The sequence below is a fragment of the Ceratotherium simum genome, chromosome 5 (genome assembly GCF_057802395.1).
Source record: "Ceratotherium simum simum isolate JZ-2026a chromosome 5, ASM5780239v1, whole genome shotgun sequence".
Classification (NCBI taxonomy): domain Eukaryota; kingdom Metazoa; phylum Chordata; class Mammalia; order Perissodactyla; family Rhinocerotidae; genus Ceratotherium; species Ceratotherium simum.
The window spans coordinates 46548243-46569786 of NC_141904.1; the positions used below are offsets into that span (position 1 = coordinate 46548243).

General features: G+C 44.0%; 1 long non-coding RNA gene across 1 annotated transcript; it reads right to left on the minus strand.

The window, feature by feature from the left end:
• Positions 1 to 8152: 8152 nt before the first annotated feature.
• LOC147917022 (uncharacterized) lies at positions 8153 to 20287 on the minus strand. The gene is made up of 3 exons (XR_015552209.1): positions 20205 to 20287; positions 9068 to 9269; positions 8153 to 8473 (listed from the first exon to the last, which is right to left on the minus strand). It is a non-coding gene; the product is annotated as an uncharacterized LOC147917022 (long non-coding RNA).
• Between the last annotated feature and the right edge of the window lie 1257 nt (positions 20288 to 21544).

Sequence of the window (21544 nt, forward strand, 5' to 3'; positions counted from 1 at the left end):
GAAGGTCAGCCTCCCAAGTCTCAGGGCAAGATTGAGAAGGACTGAGAGTGAATGTTGAGGGGCAACTGGAAAATATCCAACATACCCAAAAATGAAAATGGGAACTGCTTGTCAATGCCTAATTTCTCCATTACTTTCCTTTTGAAATAATGTTCTTAGATAACTTGACTACTGGGGGGAGAAGGGGGTTTTGAACATTCATAACCACCCATAGGAAAGAGTTTTGAGTTTTGTCTGTGTGAGAACAATTTTCCCATCATAGAGGAACTTGAGCAGGTTCTCTGTGTTTTGGATGTGCTCACTGGATGTTTTTCAACATGACAGGCAGCACCCAGACTGGTGTGGTGGAACAGATCCATCAGATCAGCCCCATCAGCACTTGCAAAGCTGCAGGAGTAGCCACTAGGAGAGCAGCTCTGTTTTGAAGTCCCGCACAGCTTCTTGAAGCTCAGCCCACCTCTGCCAATACCACCTGATTTCTCCGAGAGCCACAGCACAGAGCCTTCACAAGGATGTTTCTTCTGTCCTCTGGTGGGAGGCCTATTCTTCTGAACTCTGTTTCTGAGTGTTTACCTCTTTGCAGGATGAGCCAGTTTGCTTGATATGAGCCCTAGGCAGAGCTTCTCCAGGTTTAATGAGCATATGTATACAAATCACTTGGGGTTAAACTAGTTTAACTGGTTAAACTGCAGATTCTAAATCAGAAGGTGTGGGGAGAGGCCAAAGAATAGTTCTGACAAACTCCCAGGTGTGCTCATGTCGTGTTCCTGTACCAGGCTTTGAGTGGCAAAGAACTGTGAACGTAAATCACTGGCTCTTAACGTTGCTGCACGGTTATAATCCCCAGGAGAGTTTAAAGAGTCCACATCCCATACCAATTAAATCCAAATATTTGTAGATGGGACTCAGGTATTCCTAGTTCTTTAACTCCCCAAGTGTTTCCAATGTGTAGCTGTTGAGGAAGAGAGAGAATCCCGCACCCCCCTTCCCTTAAGGTTCTTATGGCTGGCCAAATAATTAAAAAAGGCAGGTTAGCAAGAGAAAATAAAACAAAGTTTAATAACATATATTCATGGGAGAGACCCAGGGAAACTGAGTAAACTCACCAAAATGGTGGAGGATCTCATCTTAAATACTATCTTCAGCTAAAGACAAAGAAGGCTTTTGGAAGTGGGGGGAGTCAGCTATGGGAGATTAGCAGAAAAGCATAGTAAACAAGAGTAAGGTTAATATGCAGATTTAAGTCCTCACCTTCAGTATTGATAAGAGTTCCTAGAGATAAGGTCATCCCCCCTTCTTCCTGGTACAGAGAGGGAGATATCTTTACAAATGGAGATTTCCTTTACAAATGTAAATGTCTCTTACAAAGGGTAACTACTACTTTTACTTGGTTTTCAGAGCTTTGATAAGAATAGGGTTAGCAAGGACCCTCCCAGTCTATCCAGACCCACCATAGATAAAAATTATCTATGGTGATGGCCTGATCCCAGGACAGGCCTTCTATCTTAAATTCCTTTAGGCAGTTAGTGGGGGGAGGTCAAAGTTTCTTTCAGAATCTTTTGAGCCTTTATTGTCTTCAGCTTGAAATAATCTACATCCCAGAGTGGCACATCTTGGGGCAGCCTGCCCTGAACCCCATCATAGCCAAGATTGAGAATCCAGAGTCCAGGATTCTTCCAGTACCCTGATTCCCTGCTGCATGCAAAAGCCACATGCTGAAGGTTTTTTCTTAGTTTGCTTATTTTCAAATTTATTTTTTTATTATTTATTTATTTTCTGTGAGGAAGATCAGCCCTGAGCTAACATCCATGCTAATCCTCCTCTTTTTGCTGAGGAAGACCGGCTCTGAGTTAACATCTATTGCCAATCCTCCTCCTTTTTTTTTCCCCAAAGCCCCAGTAGATAGTTGTATGTCATAGTTGCACATCCTTCTAGTTGCTGTATATGGGACACAGCCTCAGCATGGCCAGAGAAGCGGTATGTCGGTGCGTGCCCGGGATCCGAACCCGGGCCACCAGTAGCGGAGCGCGCACTTAACCACTAAGCCACGGGGCCAGGCCCTATTTTCAAATTTAAAATTCATCAGCTCTCTGCCTCTAAAAAGAAGGAGAAAGTTCTCCCTTAATTTTTTTCCTCCTATTTTGAAATGCGGAAGAAATAAGTTTGGGGATGTTGGTCTGGAATGTGACCAGAGAAAAAAGATAAGACTGTAAAACTGAGAATCAGCTGTGGCCAGATGACAGAAAGCAAATTGTCCTGGTGGAGTTTTCACCCCTTTTCTGGCCACAAATCTGAGCCCTGTCCTTGAAGGCATAGCTGCCTTTCTCAACACTAAGACACTCAAGTACCTACTATGGATACAACCTGCAGCCTAGTGGGGAAAAATGATAAGCCATTACATTAATACTTTCATTTCAATGGTTACAAATGCTAAATTAAAAATGTAACAGGGCTATTTAATTGACAGCGATTGATTATAATGCCTGTATGTTTTCTCATACACCTCACACTTCCTGTAGCTCCTAGCCCACTGCCCGTCTACAGGTTGGTTTGGGTTGCCCTAGATATAGGGTCAGTAAATAGAATAGCCATCCAAGACAAATCCTTTGGTCTTTTCACTACAGCTTTCCATCATATCTCTCCTGTTCCACCTCTGTCTAGAGGAAGAGTAAAGGGTGGCATGGCTCTGTGTGGGGTCAGAATTTGCCACCCCAAAATTTCTCTCTTTGGCTTGATTATTTCTAAGGACAAAAGACTTAGGAAGAAATTTTTACCTTCCCCCTAACTGCCTAAAAGAATTTAAGATAGAAGACCTGTTCCAGGAAGGAGCTATCACCATAGATAACTGTAGTGTAATATGAACTAGGTGTGGTAGACAGGGAGGAACCTAGCAAGACATTTGATCCAAGTCCTCTCCATGTCTCATTGTCTGTTTGAGGCATGGCAAACATTTGTTTACCAAACATTTGCTTTTCCATTTCCTTGTGAATTGCCTTCCTCCCCTTTGAAGTTCCAAACCACTACCCCCAATATCCTCCTTTGTCTTTAGCTGAAAATGGTATTTAAGGTGCTTTGGCCATTTTGGCAAGTTACTAGTTTTCCTGCATTTCTCCCATCTATGCATGTTATTCAACTTTGTGTGATTTTCTCCTGTTATTCCGTCTCATGTCAATTTATTTCTTAGACCAGCCAGAAGAAACTAGAGCGTAGAGGGATATTCTTCCTCCCCTACAGGGGAAAGAGACCGAAGTATCACTTTCAGTTCTGTCTGTGTACTGGTACTCATTGAAGGAGCCTAATATCCCCCCTCCCTGCAACTCCTCTTCACAGGTAGAATGAGACCAGGTAGAAATGGAGCTCCTTCAGCTCCTCTAGCCCTCCCCTAATTAACCCTTTAGTTGCTGGATCATATGAATGATTCAGGGTTGGCATGATTGTAGAGCAATGAAAGATGAAGCAGATTCATATGGGAGGGACAGCTGGTATCAGAGGGCCATAGGGTTAAGAACCTCTTCCATTCTCAACAAGCCTGGATAACTGTTCTATGCATGGGTGGGAGATGTGGGGGTGCTTGCTAGAAGGAGAGCTAGATGTGTTCCATGCTCATGGCCTGCCACATGGCCTGGCTCTGGTTACATTACTTTCTGGACCAGCAGAAGATATAGATTCTCTTGTGTGGCCTGGCTGACAGGGTGTTAGTGGGGCTAGGAGTGGAAGAAGCAGGGGGTGTAGAAGCCATAATTGTCCTGTTGGTGATGTTGGAGTGTAACAAGTTGGATGTAGACTCATAGAAGGCAAGATGAGAGGACCAGAGATGAGAGTTATTAGGAAGATGTTCTTGAGTATACAGTTGACCCTTCATATGTGGTCATCAATCAGTGGAAAGTAGGCAGAGAATGGGTAAATTCAGAGTTAGAATGCCTCAACTGGGGCTGGCCCCATGGCGTAGCAGTTAAGTGCATGTGCTCCGCTGCTGGCGGCCCAGGTTCAGATCCCAGGTGCGCACCGATGCACCACATGTCAGGCCATGCTGTGGTGGCATCCCATATAAAGTGGAGGAAGATAGGCACAGATATTAGCTCAGGGCCAGTCTTCCTCTGCAAAAAGAGGAGGATTTGCAGGGATGTTAGCTCAGGGCTAATCTTCCTCACACACACACAAAAAAAAGAATGCCTCAACTGTTCCTTCCAAAATCAAGAGACAGTAGTCAGAAATCAAGTGGCTAGATAGTCATAGGGGCAGGGCATCTCTTTGATGAACACATAGGCCATGACTGACGTGGACAGGGACTCATGTGAAGTGTGTCAATGCTATCTACTGCCACCACGTGAGGGACATAGGTCAATGATGAGGTCTGGGGTAACCCATCTGAGGTTTGTCTGGGTTCTGGAAGAAGTGTTACAATTCCTAAGGCCTCCCAGGTTTAGCCATGGCCAAGATGCAGGTTTCACGCGTGGCAACACCCAGGTGTAATTCCTGACATGAGGAGTAGTAGGTGCTAAAGGCTGACATCAAGGTCTTTGAAAGAAGAAAGGCTGTGAATTCAGGTGGAATAGTGGTCCGGATGGAGCAGTGGTGCTAATGCTACGTTTACAACCCATGGAGGAATGTCAAAGTGTAGTGTTTCTCAAATATGTCCACAATTCTTTGCTACTCCTCCCTTCAAGAGATGGATCTTAATTCCTCTCCCCTTGAGTTTGGGCTAGATTTAGTGACTTGCTTCTAACAAACGGAATAATGCAGAAGTGATGATGTGTCACTTCCTAGTCTAGGTAATAAAAAGGCCTTGTGGCTTCCTCTCTGTTCTTTCTTTCTGAGACCACTCACATTGAGATAAGCCAGCTGCCATGTCTTGAGAACACTTGAGCAGCCTTACAAAAGGCCCACATGGTGAGGAACTGAGGACTCCTGCCAATAGCTAGTGAGAAATTCAGGCTTCTTCTCAGCAGTCAAGTGAGTGAGTCATCTTGGAAGTGGCTTCTCCAGCCCCAGTCAAGCCTTCAGATGACTACGGATGACTGGCCAACATCTGACTATAATCTCAGGAGATACCTTAAACCAGAACAACCCAGCTAAGCTGCTCCTGAATGTTTGACTCACAGAAACTGTGAGATAACAAATATTTGTTGGAGCTGGCCCCATGGCCGAGTGGTTAAGTTCAGTGTGCTCCACTTCAGTGGCCCAGGTTGTGTTCCCAGGCATGGACCTGCACAATTCCTTAGCAGCCATGCTGTGGCAGTGACCCACATACAAAATAGAGGAAGATTGGCACAGACATTAGCTCAAGGCCAATCTTCCTCAGCAAAACGAAGAAAGAAATAAAGAAATTTTTTTGTTTAAGCCATAAGTTTGGGTGTAATTTGTTATGTAGCAATAGATAGATAGGTAGATAGTATCAGAACTGAGTTAAATCGTAGGACAACCAGGTGGTGTGGCAAAGAATTGCTTGGTGTGGGGAAAAAACCTCCACACATTTGGTGACCAGGAGTGTCATAAATGAAGTGTTCTGTGTGAGTAGTAAAGGAGAAACACAGGAAAGAAAGACACAGGAGGGAAGAACTGGGTTTCCCTACTCAGGAGGGAAAAACTGGTGGTTTTTCTAATAGAATACCAACAGAATAGAATTTGGTTTTGAGAATACCAAAGAGAAATGAAAACATATGTCCACACAAAAATTGTACATGAATGTTTGTAGTAAAGTATAATACATAATAGCCCAAAAGTGGAAACAACCCAAATATCCCTCAATTGGGAATGATTAAACAAAATGTGGTATGTCCATACAATGGAATGTGATTCAGCAATAAAATGAAGTACTGATACATGCTCCAACATGGATGGACTTTGAAAATATTGTGCTAAGTGGAAGAAGCCAGTCACAAAAGGCCACATATTACATGATTGCATTTATATCAAATGTTCAGAATAGGGAAATCTATAGAGACAGAAAATACATTAGTGGTTGCTCGGGGCAGGGGGGCGGGGTGAGTTGCGGGGAATAGGGAGGGACTACTAAAGGGTGTGGTGTTTCTTTTTGGGGTGATGAAAATGTTCTAAAATTGACTGTCATCATGATTGCACAACTTTGTGAATATACTAAGAACCATGGAATTATATACTTTAAATGGGTGAATTGTATGGTATGTGAATTATATCTAAATAAAGCTGTTTACAAAAAAAGAATGAGAGAGAATTAAAGATACTTTCAGAGCAACAAAAACTGAGTTTACCACTAATAGAATCTTATCGAAGGAACTACTCCATAATGCACTTTGGAAAGAAGGAAAGTGAAATGAAAAGAAGGAGTAATAAGCAAAGAAACTGGCAAATATGTGGGTAAACTGAAATAAGCACTGACTACGTACACAAAAAAATCATATTAGTGGCAACCAATGGCGACAGAGTTAAGGTGCCACTCTCCTGGTGACACTAAAATGCTAGGAAATAGTAAGATATAAGACAGAAGAATGATGTGCTTCTCCTCCTTCTCTAGTCCCTACAGCCCTCCTGAGAGTGAACTTTTTGCTGCTAGTTCCCAGAGGCTCAGGCAAGGGGTGTGCTCCAAGGAATGCAAATGAGTGAAGAGGGGAAAAAGGAGCCTTTCAGGGGACTGGTATCCAGGGCCCTTTTCCAGGAGCAGGTAGGGAGTGCTGGGGGCTGCCCCAGGGAGGCAAGCAGGGCCTTAGGGACTGCAGCAGAGCTACCTGTCAAACCATAGACACCTTCTAGAGCCTTTTAACAGCTTTCTTGTTGACCCATGACAACTCCTCGAAGAGCAAAAGACAAACAGTTCCTTCTCAAGTATCTTTTCCAGGCCTGATTAGCCTCTTTCAGTTAAGCTTTTTCTTGCCAACATTCCTCTTGCATGAGAGTGGCCAGAAATGAGCACACATCCCCAGTTATAGTTGAATAAATGAGGCTGTTTGCTTCATTACTCCCATTCCACCCCAACAGACACAGCAGTCCACACTCCTGAAGTGGGGGTCACAGCAGAGTCTCCTTTCAACACTGTCAGTCATTAACAATGGCACACGCCATTAACATCCCCCATAACAGTGCTGCTGGTTCTGCTTAGGGTACTAGTTATAACAGGTTTGTTTTTTTTAAAAAAATGCTCTCTTAACCCAGTTTTGAGGCACTGCCTATAGAGTAGTCAGCTCCTCTTTTTGAGCAGCTGATTAAGTCCACACCCCAACCACTTCCCTTATAGGCTTTCACATTCTAGGGCTGATATAAACCCGCCCTAATCACCCCAGGGCCAGATACCAGACAACTATCGGCAGCCCCTATGCCGCAGAGCCCAAGAGAAATTATTCAAAATAGCCAATCCGCAGAGAGCCCTTGAAACCTATGTCACTCCACCCTGCTTGCCACACATAAGCTGCCCCTACAGCTCCAGCTTGCTGTTACCCTGTCCCCAGGTACATCCCCCTGTGTGGTCCTGCCTGTCAGCCTTCTTTTTTTGGGAGCAGCAAAAAATTCTGCCTTTCAACTATCTGAGGGTCATTGTGTGTGTCCCACCATCAAAAGAAACTTTAAATCTTAGAAAACACTGCTGCCCTCACAGGACTGCTTGTCCCTCCAGCCTGTTCCCCACCCCTGGCCCTCATTGTGCATATTCCCATGTAAAGCCAAATCGCTGTATCAGCACCTCTAAGTTTCAAGGGGAGGGTAAGAGGAAATGACAAGTGGAGGGAAGATTAATTGTATTAATTAGCCTAGGAACAACTGTGCTTGGGTGCAGGAAGACCTACCGCCTATCTCTGGACTGATCTGGGTCTTGATTTTCTCCTGCTCTCCTTCTGACTTAGATTCTGGATAGAGAGTACCACAGAGCACAGAAATTTCCCCAGCTACCTAGGGGGAAACAAGAGGAGCTCTTGAATGTGAGTTTAGATACTACTGATGATCTTTGGCCCTCAGACTCATTCTAGGTCTGTGGCAGTAGGCATCCAAAGTATGGCCAGGTGTACAGGAGCCCAGGGTTGGGGCTAGGCATGAGGGCTGTGAAGCCAGCCAGAGAAGATGGGAAGGGATATTCTAGATGAAGGGGCAGCATGCAAAGGCCCCAGAGTGGTCATGAGCTTAGTGTGTTTGCAAACTGAAAGATGGCTAATGCGGTAGGAAACTGCCAGAGAAAAACCAGTTCAGACTTAGTAAGGAGAGACTTTTATTCAAAACGATTATTGCAAGAAGGGGAGGGGGCCTATTGCGAGAGGGAGATCATGACCATAAGATCTGCAAGTGTCTCAAAGTCAAACAGAAGAAGGCTTTTCTTTTGTAGGGTAAGGAGGAGGCAGAGATAAGCAGAATCTTTGGCGGGGAAGCTGGACAAGCAAGGGGAAATGACCACTGGGATCTGACAGGAAAGAATCTCCCTATGGTCAGCCGATTCCCAGAGAAGCTGATAAGGGGGGACATATTCCACCTTTTTGTGCTTGCTCAGCCTCGGGGGGAAGCAGAGTTGAGGGGCCTGTAGGAAAGAGAGAAGCCTGATTAAAGTTTGGCTAACAAGCATTTTGTACCAATTGATCAGTGTGGATAAGTAGTTCAGTTAATGAGGCAAAGAATGGGAATTTGGAGAGTCTGTATCTGGCTTTGTCATAAGTGAACAAGGAGGGGGTCTGTGAGTCTTATCTGAGTCATATGGGGAAGGGTGATTCTTCACAGTAAGCTGTTTTCCAGAACACAAAAGAGTGAGGGGATTTCTTAGCCCTTCCTGTTTACTAGGATCACAAAGCTTAGGTAAATTCAACGTTGCGCAAACTGAAAATAATCGTAGATTCTCTGAGGCTACAATAAGTCCAGGAGCTGTTCATGAGGGAGACCTTAACAGATGACCTGTCTTAGGCATGGAGAGCAGAGAAGTTAGAAAAGCACATTATTTAGCCATAAAAATGTCTTACATTTTCATACCAATAACTACCTTTTTCATATCTGTTAAAGATACCTTTAGGGCAAGATTAAAATGGTACACGTTTAACTTGTACTTTAAAATTACACTTTATCAGTCACTGCTTAACTCAGTGCTCTTTTTCTGCTTTCTGGAAAACCTTGAACTTATTACCTTGGTGTCGCTTGTCCACAGCTTTCAGTAGCTGTTTCTGCCTGTGTCAGCTGCAGAGTCCTATCCCCTTGCTATCCATTTACAGGTTATGAAAGGATGATAGTTCATCCGGATGCAGGGAATTATATCGCACTTCCTGTTCTTGAAGGAATGTTGGACAGAACAACATTTGAAGTTTCTTCCAGCACCAAGTCTAATCATACTGTCAAGGAAACAAAATAGTTAAAAGTAAATCAAATAGAAGTTAAAGGCTTTATTCAGCTGATGCGCATCAGGGACCACCTCAAAGTTAGGTAACTCCCTGAGCCAAAGAAAGATTGGAGTTTTTCTATAAGGCGAGGAGAAAAGGAGGGTATGTGACTGCGGTCTTGTGTGTTCCTGGCTACAGTTTTCTTCATCTGTAGCTGCTGCAAAATCCTAAACCCCAAAGTGGTGGTATTAAGAGGTGGGGCCCTTGGGAGGTGATTAGGTCTTAAGGGCGAAGCCCTCATGAATGGGATTAGTGCCCATAAAAGAGACCCAGGAGAGGGGGCCGGCCCGGTGGCGCAAATGGTTAAGTGCGCGCGCTCTGCTGCAGCAGCCCAGGGTTCGCCGGTTCCGATCCTGGGCGCACACTGACACACCGCTTGTCGAGCCATGCTGTGGCAGCATCCCATATAAAGTAGAGGAAGATAGGCATGGATGTTAGCCCAGGGCCAGTCTTCCTCAGCAAAAAGAGGAGGATTGGCAGATGTTAGCTTAGGGCTGATCTTCCTCACAAAAAAAAAACAAAAACAAAGAGACCCAAGAGAGAGCCCCTACTCCTTCTACGTTGTGAGGACACTGAAAAGACGGCTCTCTAGGAAACAGGCTCTCACCTGACACGGAATCTGCTGGTTCTTTGACCTTGGACTTTCTGGCCTCCAGAAATATGAGAAGATAAATTTTTGTTGTTTATAAGCCACCTAGTCTATGGTATTTTTATTACAGCAACCCAAAGGGACTAAGAAAGATCACAAAGCCTTTTCATTACTAGCATTTAAGCAATTGCTGGAAAACAGAGAAAGAGCTACATGGTCTTTATGTGATTGAAATTCTTTGTTTCCTTCAGCCAACCTACCTACCAGTTTTTATAGTGAAGAGACCACAACCCCTTTTGGCAAAAAAGAAGGGAAAATCCCCAAAGCATAGTTTTGGCATGTCTTTTCCAAGAAGGCATTTCTGGTCAGATTTCAGCCAGGCCCTCCTAGACGAACTCTGAGCAGGCAGATCAATTCTGATGTCTGCTGATATCTCATGACCTCGGCCTTTGGCCATCACTCATCTCTCCTGAGGCATCAAGAAATCCATACCACAGAGAAGACTTATATATGTGAAAATACTGGAAAAGAAAGTGCCATAAGGAAAGAAAAGAATTTTCTCTATCACTTGCCTCTCTTCCTGTTGCTAGAATCTTTTCCACCCAGATCTTCCTAGGGATCAGGACTCCATGGCTCATTTCATCTTTCAGTTTGGATTAAAGAATAGGGTTAGGGAATGGAAATGCCACTCAAAGAAATGAAATGAGACAAAAAAGATGAGTGGAGGGTCAGAGAGCTATTCCCAGATCCTTTCCCAGGCTCATTCATGTAGGGGTTGGTGGAACAAAAAAGGAAACGCCCAGGAGGGAGAGTGAGGAAGGTTCAGGGGATTCAGGAAACAAGCTCTGGATCCTGATCCCAGAGAGGCCAGACCTGAGGAGAGAGAATGGTCAGCTCATTTTCCTTTTCACCATAGCCAATTCATCTGCATCAGACTGCAAGGCAGCCCCAAACAGAGACCCGGGAGGCCAGCAACCTGAGGAGGTGGGACAGGGGGCCTTATTTCTATGCTAGAAACATCTGAGACTCTAGGGCCTCTAGGAAAAAGTCAGGTATGGAGCCCCAAGGGGCAGAGTCTGATTCCCAGGCCCACCTAGGCTCTTCCCCAGGGAGGTCATGTCCCCATAATTCTCTAGCACCACAACCCTGTACAGGTAGGGTCCACTGAGCAGAGGCCAGCCTGGCCAGGTTTTCAAAAGCCACCAACTCCTGATACAACATATTCTGGCTTCCCCCAAGAACAATCCTATGCTCCAACCAGTGCAAAAGGCAGAGTTGGCTGTATTGGTATGGGAGGGGGCATGCTGGTTACACGTCACTGACAGTTGCAAGCGATGGGCCTGAGACAGTGAAACAGGGAAGGGAAAAATTCAGAGGGTACCAGGAGCCCAGTTGCTGGGAAAGAAAATGAGATCAGCCCCCTGGGAGAATATTTTTAGAGTGTTTCCATCAGGATTAGGGAAGTATCTTGGGCTTATGCTCTGTTGGATATACTTGTTTATCTGCATCAAGTTCAAATGCAACTTTCTGATGAATGCTGGATTGCTTTTGTTAAGTTTTCTATGGTCTCTACTTCCTTTTTGTGGTTGTTGATAAGTAATTGCAAAGGTACCTATGGAACTCTCAAAATAACAAATTATAAAGATGGAAAATGGGTCACTGGTTGCCAGGGGTTATGGTTGAGGGGAGAGTACATGTGAGTAAAAAGGGGAAGCATGAGAGAGTTTCTTTGTGGTGATGGAACAGTTTTCTATTCTGATTGTGGTGGTGGTTATATGAATTTATACATGTGATAACATTTCATAATACTGTACACCTTGTGTTAGCTTCCTGTGGCTGATATAACAAATTACTACAAATTTAGTGGCTTAAAACAAAAGAAATTTATTATTTCATACTTCTGGAGACCAGAATCCAAAATCAGCTTCACTGGACCGAAAATCAAGGTGACAGCAGGGCCACACTCTCTCCAGAGGCTCTAGGGGAGAATCGGTTCCTCGCCTCTTCCAGCTTCTGGTGGCTGCCATTATCCCTGGTTTGTAGCTGCACCGCTCCAGCCTCTGCCTCTGTGGTCAGATTGCCTTCCCCTCTTCTATCTGTGTCAAATCTCCCTTTGTCTTTCTCTTATAAAGATACATGTGATTGTATTTAGGGCCCACCTGAATAATCCTCCCATCTCAGGATTATTAATTTAATCACATCTGCAAATCCTTTCCTGCCATATAAACTAACACTCACAGGTTCCAGGAATTAGGAAGTGGATGTCTTTAAAGGAGCCATTCTTGACCTTACACTCCCCACTCATAAAAAGATTGCATGTAAAAACTTGTGAAATCCAAATAAGGTCTGTGGTTTAGTTAATGGCATTATATCGATGTCAATTTCCTGGTTTTGACAATGTACTCTAGTTATATAAGGTGTTATCATTGGAGGAAGCTAGCTGAAAGGTATATAAGAACTCTCCATACTATATTTATAACTTCTTGTGAGTCTTAAATTATTTCAAAATAAAAAGGTTTTTTTGGGGTTTTTTTGTGTGTGTGAGAAAGATCAGCCCTGAGCTAACATCCAATGCTGATCCTCCTCTTTTTTGCCCAGGAACATTGGCACTGAGCTAACATCCGTGCCCATCTTCTTCTACTTTATATGGGACGCTGCCACAGCATGGCGTGACAAGCAGTGCATCGGTGCACGCCGGGGATCCGAACCCACGAACCCTGGGCCGCCGAAGCGGAGCGCGTGCACTTAACAGCTTGCGCCACTGGGCCGGCCCCAAAAAGTTTTTTTTTTAACGGTACCTGTTGATATAGGAGAAGAAGAATTCTGTAATTGCCTTCCAACTTATGTGTTACCTTTATAAATAAACTTCTGAAGGTTCTGGGCTACTAAGATTAGTCAGTAAAATACTGAGATCTGATGAAAACAGAGAACTGAAGGTTGGAAACATTGTGGGTGAAAAATTAACAGAAATAGTTCTTCTAACTATTTCAATTCTATTCTATAAGCATTTATTTCACGTGCCCACTATAAACAGTCAGAGATAAACAGACTTCTGCTCTGCAAGCGTTTGTTTGCAAAATAACTTACTGTTTGTTTACAAAACGACAAGAATGACAAAAATGGCAAATTCACAGCATGGAGGCTACCCCTTGCCCATCCAGTGATCCAGGCAGACAGTGGCAACTCATCCCATGTTCTTCTGTTCTCACTTGGTACAGGGTTTCAGCTGCTCCTGCATCCCTTGTTATATAGCGTTTGGCATATTTTCCGTGAATAGTTTTGATATTTAACTTGGTGAAGTAAAAATATTTTTGCTGGCTGATTTCATTTTTGGTGGACTTGACATGTGGTAAAGTAAGATACTGGCTTTCTACATATACTCCCATGGGCCTCTGAAAAACGGGAGCCCAGGCTCTCTCCCAAAGCCTCCCCCGCATTTTCTGTTGCTTGCTCGAATTTCACTTGGATGTCTCTCAGCACTGTAAACTCAACGTCTAAAATTCATTTTCTTCTCCTGTAAAACCAACTCTCCCCATGCCACAGTTCGGATCTCGGCATTCTCACAGCTACCTCCCACCACTGTGATTCCCTCCTCCCTCCCATAGATTATTCCTTGAGAATGTCTCGCACATCCTCCCCTTGCTTCTCACCACCCCAGTTCAGGCAGTAATTGTTCTCATATCTGCTCTACTGCACTAACTTTCTACTAAGCCTCTCTATTTCCGGTTTTCCCACTCACTTTTTACTGTATCAAAGAGCAGGAAAGGAGGAATATAGAAGAAAGCATGGAGTATAAAAGACACTAATATGGTGGCACAAAGTCCAAGGCTATCAGCTAATCTTAATGTATGTAAGCTCGTTATGTTCTCTTATTAAAAGGCAGAGAAAGAGGGAGATTTACAAGAGACCCACCTAAAACCATAATAATAGAAAAGGTTGACAAGAAAGGATGGAAAAAGATATACCAAGCAAATTATATAGATATACCAAACAACAACAAAAAAAGCTGGTGTGAAACTATAATATATAACAAAACAGACTCCAAGGTTAAGCATTTAAAAGGTACAAAATGGAACATTTCATATTAATAAAAAGGAACAGCCCCCAGGTCAGGAAACCTAAACGTTATCCTCAATTCCTCTTTTTCTTCCACTTCTCCCCACCATCAATCTAAACCATCAGCAAATCCTGTTCACTCTGCTTCCAAAATATATGGCAAACCCACCCCTTTCTTTCCTGCTCAACAGCACCTTACCCTTGGTCCTGGTCTCTGTCTTCTCTCAAATGTATTCCTGCAATGGAGCGCCAATTGGCCTCCCTGCTTTCCCACCTGACCCCGTAATCAATTTTCACCCAGCAACCTCAAACGCCTTAACCTGGCCCCTGTCCGCCTCTGACAGGATCTCTGACTCCGTCGCTCTTATCCAGTCACAGTGGCCTCCCTTCTGTTGTTACCTGATCAGCCAAGTCAGTGACACCTCACCTCAGAGCCTTTGCAGCAACTTTTCCTTCTGCCTGGAATGCTCCTCTTCCACACCCTCAAGGATGTAGCAGCCTTTTTTCATTCAATTTTCAGTTTAAATGGTACCCTCTCAGAGAGGAGGATGAATGTTTTTAAATGGTAACTCTTGATATAGGAGCATAAGAATTATTGTCATTGTCTTCCAATCTATGTGTTACCTATAGAAATTAACTGCTGATGGTTCTGTACTACTAAATTTAGTCAGTGAAATGTTGAGATATGAGGAAAACAGAGAACTGAGGAGGGAGAATTTAGAATTGTTGCAACAAGAATGCAAAGAGAATGAAACAATATTTAGCTTTGATATCCAAATTAGATTCTTGAAACTGCACATCAGAGACAATAGTCTTGAAAACCAAGATGTTTATTAACAATAAGTCAATCAAAGGAGCAAGGGATAATGGTTTGTCATAAACATTAGATTGAAAAAGGGTAATATAAGAGGATAGTAGGGCTGGGACATAGGAAAAACCTAGGGCCACAAGAGAAATGAAGAAGCATGGAGAGAGAGGAGTTTGGTGGGGCCTTCTGGAACTGGGGAGACCATAAGGAGAGGAGGTAAATGCATACGTGGAATGTGCCCAGCTTCTATTTGTGCATGCATCACTGTTAACTGTCGATATTGTTGTGCCAGTGACTCAAGACCACTCCTAGAAATTCAAGTGTACATTGCTGTGGCCAGGAGCCATCTGTTGAGGGTCTTTCTTCAGCAGTTGCCTGCAGACTATCCTTGGCCAACCAGCAGGGGAGACACAATCTATGACCTGAAGCACGCATAGCCCATCCAAACCACCTTTTCAACAGCCTAGATCATTTGTAAGCCTCCCAAGGCAAAGACAGTGGTTCTCGTGGTCTAGAGAAAAAGCAATTCTTAAAGTATGGTCTGAGGATACCTGGGATCCCTGGGACACCTTCCGGAGGTCCACAAAGTCCAAACTATTTTCATAATAATAATAATAATATGTTATTTGCCTCCTTTACTCTCATTCTCTCGTGAGGGTACAGTGGAGTCAGAGGCTACATATCTGTCATATTCCAACTGATTGAATGCAGGAGCAGATGTGAGAATCCAGCCAACTTCTATTAAACAATTTTTTCCCCCAAAGCCCCAGTAGATAGTTGTATGTCATAGCTGCACATCCTTCTAGTTGCTGTATGTGGGACGCGGCCTCAGCATGGCCAGACAAGCGGTGCGTCGGTGCATGCCCGGGATCCGAACCCGGGTCACCAGCAGTGGAGTGCACGCACTTAACCGCTAAGCCACGGGGCCAGCCCATATTAAACTAGTTTTTAAAGAGAGTTGCAAAAATGTAAAACAGCACCATTATTCGCACTGATCTTTTTGTTTTATAAAATATAGTTATTTTACATAAAAATATGTTGTAAATAATGTAAATATTAACACTTAATGGGTTTATCATTATTTCTAAATAAATTAATAAATATTTTTTAAATGTCTTGGTTTTATTTCTAGTAAGTAAATCTCAAGAGATATAACCAAACAAAAGCTCTTTGTGGTCCTAAACAATTTTAAGAGTGTCAAAGGTTCCTGAGCCTGACAAGTTTGAGAACCACTGATCTAAAAGGATGGCATTGTGAAAGGAAAAAACCTCTGCACTTAGGTGAGAATGAATAGAACCAAATGAAGATGGCTGAAGCCAGTTCAGTAGAGAAAATCTACCTATTGTACCTGCTAAACTATAAGCACCAAAAAGACCCATATCTAGCCTATTTGTATCTTTAATCCTCATATCTAACCCATTCGCTGGCATTCAGTTGGTGCAAAACAAATATCTGTCCCATCAGTAACTATTCAACTTGAGAAAGGCTGAGTCTGAGGTGCCCATGAGACATGTAGGCAGAGACAAGTAGGGAGATAAATTATGAAGTTGGAGTTCACAGTATTAGATACTTAAATTTGGAATTCATCATTTGTGGGGGTTGAGTGAAACAGCGAGTAGATGAGCTCACCCAGAGAGGGCAAGTGTGAAAAGTTAGATGAAAAGAAGGTCAGGAAAACCCTGGGGAACACTGTCATTTAAGGAGTGGATGAAGAGCTTGGTCCATATTGAGAGCCCAGTAATTGTGTGATGCTATATATTAGCAAGGGTGTGTCAAAGAATTAGAACTGAGAGGGTATGTTATCACTAAGTCAAGGTGGAAGGGAAGTTCAAGAAAGTAAGAGTAGCCCTGTGGCAGATACTCTAGGTTGGCTCACCCAACATCTTGTCCAACCCCTTTTCTCCTTGACCTCCTTTATTTTAGAGCTGTGACTATCCAATATGGTAGCCACTAGCTGTATATGGCTGTTTAAATTTAAATTAATTTAAATCAATAAAATTAAGTCATTTCTTCAGTCATAGTACTACATTTTTGAGCGTTCAGTTACCACATGTGGCTGGTGGATATTGTATTATCAGAGCAAATATAGAACACTTCCATCATCACAGTACATTTTATTGGACAGAGCTGCTATAGAGGCTAGAAACCTAAAATATTCAGTCTCCTAGATTCTTTTAGAACTAAGGGTGGCCATATGCACAGTTCTAATGTATAAGAGAAAGTCCCTGGTGAGGGTGTCTCTTACCACATAATTTTTTTTAAAGCCTTCTGGGAAGAAGACCTGATCTTTCCCCTCAGTCCTGATGAGAATGCAGATGCAATGCTTGGGGATATTGAGAAAAATAAACTTATTGTTTCAGCTACTGTTTTTTAGTGCTGTATTCATTGATACAGAATTTGGAACCTGTAGTGCTCCCCAGGGGATATCTGTAGGCATTTTTGATTGTCACGGCTGGAGGTGGGTGCCACTGGCATCTAATGGGTAGATGCCAGGGATGCTGTTAAACATCCTACATGCATAGAACAGCACCCCACAACAGAGAATTTACTGATTCAAAAGCATTGGGATTGAGAAACCCTGTTGTAGTGGGATGCTGCTGGTGACCCTTGTTATGTAGTGGAAAAATATTTGTTCAGCCACATGTTGTCCATTGCAATGTAAACCATATGCTGACTAAAGCTGTAATGTTAGAGGAAGTGGCAGGACTCAGAATTTTGGTGTGTGCTTTTTACTTCTTACTGCTTTCAGCAGAGAGCTACAAGAGAATGATGAAAGTAGAGATTGAAGAGAATACAGCTTTCCTAAGAGGGTAATATCTACTTGGGGTTTTATGAGAATCCTCTAAATTGGATCCAAACAATATGCATAGTAATAGATTCGAGGAATTTGACAAGAGAGGGAAGATAATCTTAGATTGAACTGAATTTATTGTTCTAAGTGCACTTATCAGAGATTTTGGACCTGAGTGGCCTGGAGTGGTAAATTGTAAGTTGACTAAAGACTTTTAACAGAAGGTGGCTGGATTCTCATATCTACTTCTGCATTCAATCTGTTGGGATATAACAGATATGAATATGTAATGATAGCATGAACTAAATGAAGTTGACATTCCAGAAATTGCTTGAAATAATGTAGACTGGAGAAAGCAATCCAAAAACATAGGTGGAAGCCAGCAATAAGAAGTTCATTTTTCAGACAGTGCTTCCAGAAATTTTTAGTGGTTAGTATTTGCTATGAGTTTTGAAGCTGGAGGACACCACAGCAGAATGGAATTGTCTGGAACAAGGTATGTGATTAGGATCAACGAGATAAAACAAAATTGTGGCAAGACAGCTAGAAAAATCAGAAAAGAAAACATACATTAAAATTTTAGGCGGTGTTTCTTCTAGAGCAGAGTTGTAGTCCAAGAAGCAAAGAACAAACACAAGCCAAATTCCAATACGCAACTGACCTTTTCACATGGAGAAGTTTCTACTAGACCTTTACTCTCCAAACCTTATTGTGCATCCCTAACAGTAAACTTGATGCCAATGACTAAAAAACAAGCCCTTTCTAACTGCAAAAAGTACTTAGAGAGGTATCAGACTTTTCTTCATTGTTGCCTCCTCCCAGGCTCCATCAGTTTCCAGGCAGTGGAAGGAAGCCAGAAATGACAGGGAATTAGGATAATAGGGGAACAGGCACAGCTCATTTCAGGCAAGTGGCCCCTGGGGACAGCCTTGTTCCAGGCACTACTAGGAAAGAGAGAAGGAGGAAACAATACTCTTGCCCATCTCTAATTGGGGAGAACTAGCTTGACCCTCCAGAACGCCTCCTCTGAGGAAGGAGGAAACATCCTCTCACTTAGGGAGGTCTGAATGCTTAATCTGTAGAAACATTAGTGTGTGGAACATTGGTGTTATTGGGGCACAGAGTAATCTGCTAGATACTCTTAGAAAAGAAGACATAGGCTTAGCCATGGAAGAGCTCCAAGGGCAGATGGACACATTCTGGAGATCTCATATATGAAGTGAATTTACAAATTCCCTGGAGTATCAGGGCTCAGCTTCTTCTTGGTTCTCTTCCCACTGTCAACTAGCAATAAGGAATGTAAGTATGACCTGTTCTCTAAAGTAGTGGAAGAACAGGATCATCATGGGACATTATGGTGGCTTAGGGGCCCATAGATTTTATATATCTAAACTAGAGATGACATCACTGTTTTTTTTGTTGTTGTTAATTCCCTACAGCTTATAATAGGAAATAACCTGAACTAAAATAATGACCCCACCCCACCCCCAAATTTGTATCTCTCAACATTTGATCACGTTACCTCTCCCCCTACACGTGTCTAAATCCTGACCCTTTCAAGATCAATCCCTCCCTTGGCTCTCTGAACTTCTCTTATGTTGGCTATCACATACTAACTTTTGTTAGTCACCAGTATTGGCCTGCCCCTTGTCCCTGACTCCAAGATCCAGACTTACTCCCCCATCTCCCTCCCTCCTAGAATCCAAACAGTTTCTTGGGTAGATGTCTTTGTTATGTTTGTATAGTGCTTAATAGGACATGTCAAAGCTCACAGCTTACCTCACTTAATCCTCCTAGCTCTAAGGGGTAAACAGGCATGGATTGTTTTTTTCCCTTTCACAAATGAAGAAACTTAAGCCTCAGCAGATGCATAAGAAGTTGATTAGTTACCCAAGGTCACAAATCCCAGACAGTAAGTGGCAGAGCTGGGGTCTGTCATACTCATAGGCTGGAAAGAAATTCCAGTCTATGTTTGAGACACTTCTGGAAGACTATGAATTTCAAATCTGAGGTCCGACAATACCTAGAAACTGAAAGATTACAACCAATAGTGTCAAGTTTATTATTTCCAAAACCAGAACTGTGCTTTAGGAGAATCAAGGTCACAGACACTGGCTCAGAAAGAGACAAGATCTCTGCAATGGGAACAGTATGTCTCGGTTCACATGCCTGTGTGGGCCCATTTCCCCATCTGCAAAGTAGGAAGGTGGTGGCTGGACTAGCAACTCTAAGGATCCTTCGTCGGTTCACAAGTCCTTGCTCACAATCCTGGTTTGCAGCAGGAAGGGCCAGAGGCCGAGCTGGAGGTCCAGTAAGGGGGTTGGGGGCCAGGACAACAGGCCTGGGGCGGGGATTAAACCAAAACAGAGCACAAGGAGTCTAGCGCTCCGCTCTCCAAAGATCACTGGGGTAGAACGCTCGGGAAGGAAGCACGGAGAGGCGGGCGGTACTAGGCGGGGAGGCAGAGGCCTGCGTTCCCACCAAACGCCGTCGCTGAAGCGCTGGGATCCCCGAGCGGTCCCCACCACTCTCTGGGCCTGTCACCCATCTGTGTCATGCAAGAGGGTCAATACCACCGCCACCGGGGCAGGGCCAGCCTGGGACCACATCTCTCACCCTGGGGCCCCGAGCAGACAAACCTACCTGCACGCCCAGCCCACCTCCACCCCACCAGCCGCCTCGGACGACTCCTGAACAAAAAAACGTGCCGGAAGCGAGTACCTCTGCGGTCTTTAGGACCTTGGAGCAACTTCCGGGTCCGTCTAGGAAGCTCGGAGGCCTTCGCATCTCGTTGGTCTCCCCTGCTGGGCTTGGCTCCCCGTGAGACGGACCGCTGTGGTCCCTGACGCCCAAAGACGGAGAGGACCCTTCCTCTCCCCAAGTCTACCGCGAAGAGGACCCTTCCCCTCCCCGAGTCTACTGCGAAGCCACATTTTGTGACCATCGCTGACCCTCGTGCTGGTAACTAGGGTCTGGCAGACCATTAGCAGGAGGAAATCTGAGAGTAATTAAAAGAACAGGAATGAATGAGGGTCAGAGAGAGACAGCATCTTGCAACAGAAATAAGAGGAGGATGGGAGGTCTATATACCTAACTTTAAAGACTTCCTTGCCCTTTTCAGCCAGTAAAATGTTACCCACCTAGCAGGACGTTTGCCAAGCTTCAGAATCTTCGCCTGCAAACGAATGATCCAGTCTTACAGAGGCACTGGGATTGCAAAGCAGATAAGCAGATATAAGGGATGTCCCTATGTCTTTCCCACCAAGCCCCTCAGTATAGCTGGCAATCACAGCCCAGACTGATTGGTTTCCTTCCCTGGTTAAAAAGCCTTCCACAGCAGCCTAGATCAAGGACACATTTTTTAGAGATTAGGCCAGGCTCCACACTGGACACCAAGGAAACAAAGATGGCCTTACCTTGTCTTCCAGCTGAGAAGATAGATACTAAAACAAGCCAAGCTTGGAGTTTGTGCCTGGGGACTCAATTGAATCAGAGAGACAAGGCTGACAAGTAAAACACACAGTGTTAATGCAGTGTGACACTTAAGATCCGTGACAAGCACGTGGCAGGCCACCACAGGAGCACAAAAGAAGTGGCACCTAATCCAGGTGGGAAGATGGGGTACAGAGAAGGCTTCCTGGAGAAAGAGATTTCTCAACTAGGTCTTGGAAGAGAAGTAGAAATTTTCTTTTCATTTTTTAAAAGTTGTTTGTTGAGGAAGACTCCCTCTGAGTTAACATCTGCTGCCAATCTTCCTCTTTTTTGCTTGAGGAAAATTCGCCCTTGGGCTGGCCCGGTGGCGCAAGCGGTTGGGTGCGCGTGCTCCGCTGCGGCCGCCCGGGGTTCCCTGGTTCGGATCCCGGGTGCGCACCGACGCACTGCTTTGGCAGGCCAAGCTGTTGCAGCGTCCCATATAAAGTGGAGGAAGATGGGCACGGATGTTAGCCCAGGGCCGTCTTCCTTGGCAAAAAAAGAGGAGGATT